This window comes from Ursus maritimus, unplaced genomic scaffold (assembly GCF_017311325.1).
Source record: "Ursus maritimus isolate PB19 unplaced genomic scaffold, ASM1731132v1 scaffold_24, whole genome shotgun sequence".
Classification (NCBI taxonomy): Eukaryota; Metazoa; Chordata; class Mammalia; order Carnivora; family Ursidae; genus Ursus; species Ursus maritimus.
The window spans coordinates 35,310,767-35,315,419 of NW_024424897.1; the positions used below are offsets into that span (position 1 = coordinate 35,310,767).

At 55.0% G+C, this 4,653-nt stretch overlaps 1 long non-coding RNA gene across 1 annotated transcript; it reads left to right on the top strand.

Moving 5' to 3' along the window:
- Positions 1 to 387: 387 nt before the first annotated feature.
- LOC103667313 lies at positions 388 to 3,940 on the top strand. Its single transcript, XR_569732.1, has 3 exons — positions 388 to 444; positions 1,133 to 1,282; positions 3,803 to 3,940. It is a non-coding gene; the product is annotated as an uncharacterized LOC103667313 (long non-coding RNA).
- Positions 3,941 to 4,653: the final 713 nt, after the last annotated feature.

Genomic DNA, 4,653 nt, shown 5'->3' on the forward strand with positions numbered 1-4,653 from the left:
TCTGACTGCCCTTCCTTCCAGCAAAAAAAAATAAAAGCAGCACTATTGGATGCCCACCCTGTGTCAGGCACAGCACTAGGCCATTTACTCGAATTATCTGCGCTTAGAGAGGAGGGCATTTGCTCTGAGTTCGTCTCCAGGCGCCGTGGGCATCTGGGGCTAGGGCTGGCTAGCTTTGGGACCAAAAATCCGCCAAATTTGGCCACGAAAGGCAGAGCAGGAAAGTTGCAGTGAAAGATAAGGAAATTGCGGTCCGCTACGTCCCCGCAGCCCGTGTGCGCGCACGCACACGCACACAGGTGCACGCGCACACGGGCACGCGCGCAGGCGCACAGGTTCCCCCCTCTCTCTCTCGGCCAGGTGGCTGCAGGCTTCAGAGGCCAGAGACCCAGGGGAGGAGGCTGGCCCTGGAAGTTCGAACGTAAGAAGCCAGAGGTACAAGAGGTGAGGTGAATTCTCGGCTTTCCAGGAAAGAAGGCTGCCTCCGAACCGGAGTGGTGGGAGCCCCGGAAACTCCGGGACGAGGCAGAGGGACGCGGGCACCGCGTCTGCTCTTTATCCCACTAATACCTCTTGAGAAGTGATAGCTCTCCAGAGCCAAAGCTCCTGCCACGAGGCTTAACATGGCCACTTTGGGGGGAGAAAAAAGAAAAACCCTCTGCTCCAGGAACGTAACAACAGAAAATAATTAAGGTCTAATAAGGTCAGTGTTCCACCTTAACACCTTTTCAGTTCCAGTTAAAACCTCTACTAATTTGCCAAGAAAAACCAGCCTCACTGGGGTCTTATTATTTGAATCACGTCCTGTCTCTTAATTTAAACGAGAGACTCACATAAGGATTTTTTTTATTTTAAATTACAATGCGACTTTCTTCCAGTTGATTACGGTATATGACTCTCTGTTGGAAGGCCATTATTTTTTGCTATGATTTACAAAGCATTTAAAGTGAAATCAATGTAATAAATATTGAAGTATTGTAATAGATAATTCCATATATTTAACCAGAGACACAGCACAGCCCTGGTCTGGGCAGCCGGGAGAGGAGCGGGGGGGAAAAAGTGGGGTGGGAGAGTGACCTGGTATTAACGCGAAGGGTGACGTCTCTGCTTTTCTCCTGGATTCATTTGGCAGGATTCACTGAGTACTCCTTAAGGTTCTGTACACTGGACGTGGGACTGTGGCGAGTTGTGGGTGCCCCAGCCGCGTCCTCCCGGCGCCGCAGACTCTGGAGAAATTCCCCTGCAATGGAGGGGACCAGAAGTGGAGATCACCGGAACCTGTGTAAGGAGCTCGGGGATGGGAAGGGGGTTCAACAGAGAGAAGAGGCCTCTGGGGAAGGGAACGGTGGGACAAGTCAGGAAAGGCTTTCCCTAGCTTCTCCCCTTCTTCCCCTCCCCTCCTCAGCTCTTCTTCCCTCCCCTTCTGGGTCCTCATCCCGCTTTGGATGGAGCTGTCTCTAGACCTCTGGCTGTAGCTCAGCTGGGAGCAAACAGCCCAGCATTCACAGCCCCGAAAGCTCACGATGCGGGAAGAGGTATGAAAGGGGAGACGGTGCACCGGTGTGACCTCGTGCTCTGTACCGCCATCCTCGTGCTCTGTACCGCAAGGAGATGGCCTCGCTCCAGCCTCTTTACACATAAGGAGTCAGATTTGCAGCTTCTTGCTCTCTCCCTCCAGGGAGCTGGGCTGGAGCACAGCCCCCACAGTGCAGGCCAAGACAACTTCCCCAGCTGGCCTACTTTGCCCAGGGACAGGAGCCTTGGTGTCTCTTAAAGGCAAACGTCAAGCTGTCCTCCTACCTGCCTCCCCAGTCACAGAAAGTACCCAGAAGCAGGTTCCTTTCCAGCTGCCGCATGCCCCATGGGGAGCCCCCTGCTTCTTCCCGTCTTCGGACGTTGCTTGTGGGTCACACAGCTGCTCCCAGGTTCCTGGCTTGATTCGGAAATTCACACCCACCAGCGAGGGAAGCACACGGGGCACCAGCCTGTGGGTTGGTCCCCATCACACACCTCGAGTGTGGGCAATACACTCTGTCTGCAGAGCCGTTCAAGTGCCATGAAGGTCTTAGAAAAGATTTTGTGGTCTGTACGCTGCAGGCTTGCAATGGAGCATGGCTGGTGCTTGCGCAGGCACGCACACACTCGCACGTTTAGCAGGTCTCAGAGGAAGAAGATGTATTGTCCCTTGCCTTCCCACCCCAAGCCTGAACCCAAGCCCCAAGTCCCTAGCTCTGAACATTTTCCGCCATAAATCCCAGGAGGGGACATGCAGAGGGAAAGGGAGCAGAGAGAAGAGATTTACAGCAAACTTGCTTCCTGACACCTCTTTGGCCCATCCCATAAAATAACAATATCACCAGATAAATCACACAGAGTCTCGGGGGACCTTACCCTTGTCCTTGTGGGGTCTTTGGTGGAAGTCAGTGGGTCACGGTCAGAGGATTCCAGCCAGCTGGGTTCTCCCTGACAATATCAGTCCTGGATAGCATGGAGAGGGGGGTGACTCAGATCTAATCCCTGGAGCATGGGGGTGGGGGTGTAGAGAATAGGGTGAGGGTAGAGAACATTGGCTATCATCATCCAAGAGAGAACATGGCATGAGCAAATCCCAGCTGAAACTCCTAGCTGTGTGACTTTGGGCAAATTACTTAACATCCCTGGGCCTTGATTTATGTCTCTGTAAATGCAGGTCATAGAATATCCCCCAGACAGGGTATGTGTGAGGAGTTATTGAGAACACTATATGTCAGAGTTCCTGGCATACACTTAGACTGTGGTTAACTATTATAATCACAAATGTCTTCCCTCCCCTAAGATACAAAACACCATGGCAGTGTTCCCAGCAGAGGGGATCGAATGTTGGCCCTTTCCAGAGAGACACCAGGCTGCCTCCACTCGTCTTTGACTGTTGTTTCCATGTTAGCCTGCAATATTAGAAAGGCCGGGCTCCCCGTTAACTCGCAATGTGACTGTGAGCGGGTTTTTTCCCATCTCTAGGCCTCAGGTCCCCATCTGTAAAGTGAAGAGGGGGAAATTACTTGGTCTTTAAGGCCCTGTCCAACATCACATCATCACCCAACAATTAGGACCAATTCCCAATGGGCACTGGAGCCAAAAACGAGCAGGCAGGACGGAGGCTGCCGGCCCTGAGGCCAGCTGAGGTCGGCACGGGCATGTGGGCCGGGAAGCAGCAGTCACCATCCTGGGAAAGAACTGAAGGACTCCACTTGGCTGGTCTTCAAATCCCCGACCACCACAAGCAAGAGACCCCCTGATTACAGCCCAGGGCACCAGTCCGGGTCTGTGGCCTCCCAGTGCTTGTCCTGCAGCCAGAGGGAGGGCTGCGTTCCCGCACGTGGAGCTGGGTGGGCAGGAGCCCCCCTCCAGCCTAATCCCGCACACCTAGAGAGACATGGGCTTCCCTGCAGCAGGTGCAGCCCCCCGCCTCCCCCAACCCCCAGCCAAGTCTGGCTCCCCCACCCCTGAAGCATCTCCCTAGGCCCCAGCCCTCCCTCCTCCTCTCCTTCCTCTCCCTTCTCCTTCCCCATGTCCCCTCTTCCTCTCCAATGCTGCTTCTTGGCTTTATTTTCCTTCCTCTCCCCCCCCACTTCATTTCTTCCTTTCTCATCCTCCTCCTGGTTCTCCTGCCTGCTCCTTCCCTCCTTCATTTTCTTCCCTCTGGGCCTCGTTCCTGGAACCAAGGTGCCACTGTCTTGAGGGAGTGACTATGTGGGGGGCTGGGGAGCTGGAAGGGGGCACGCTCTGGCCTGACCGACACCCCCCCCTCCCCGGGTCTCTCCAGCCGCAGGAGGATCTGGAGTTCACCCGCAGGGCAGCTGTCAGCAGCTCCAGAGACGGATGAATGAACACGTAGAGGGGTGGGGAGCGAAGGTGCTGGGGAGGGAGCCGTCTTCAAATAAAAATGAAAGGAACATGCTGGACAAAATAATGGGGCTGTTTAATAATAAGTCCTGCCCAAGACACCTCTGCCCTAAGACCCAGCCCTCCTGCCCCTGTCCCCGGCCCTGAAGTTTCCCTCAGCACAGAGGCCCCCCATCAGTGTCCCCAATCCTTTGGGTAGGCCAGAGAGCAGGAGACACCCCCCCACACACACACACACACACAAGTCCCCAGACCCCTGCACCCCTCCCAGCCTTCCCCATCTTCCACTGAGGGATGGGTGGGATTGGGGCCCCTGGCAACCTGTTCCCAGAGTGATGTCTGGGCAGATTACTGCCCCAAGGCTGGCAAGCCTACTAGGAGGCCTTTGTGGGGGAGAAGGTGGGGGGTGAGGAGAAGGGGATTTTCCATTCTCCAAGCAACTGGATTACACAGTCAGGGGATCAGGGAATAACTTGCTGCTTAAGCTGCCTCTTCACAGCCCAGCCTCTGCCCTGGCTCTCAGCCTCCCATTCTCAGCAGGGATTTTAGCCAGCCTAGCCTCGCCTGCTTATAAGGTGTCTTTCTCATGGTCTGAGTCAGCCTTGAGGGCAAAACCAAGTCTCACCTCCTTCTGTCCCCCGGAGCTATGACACAAGGGAGGAGCTCAAGAGGGATCAGCTGGCCACTACCTCCACCAACCCTCACCTTCCATGAAGACCTCAGGTCTGGAGATGGAGCTGGAGGGTGTGGCTCAGAGAGGTGAAGCGACTT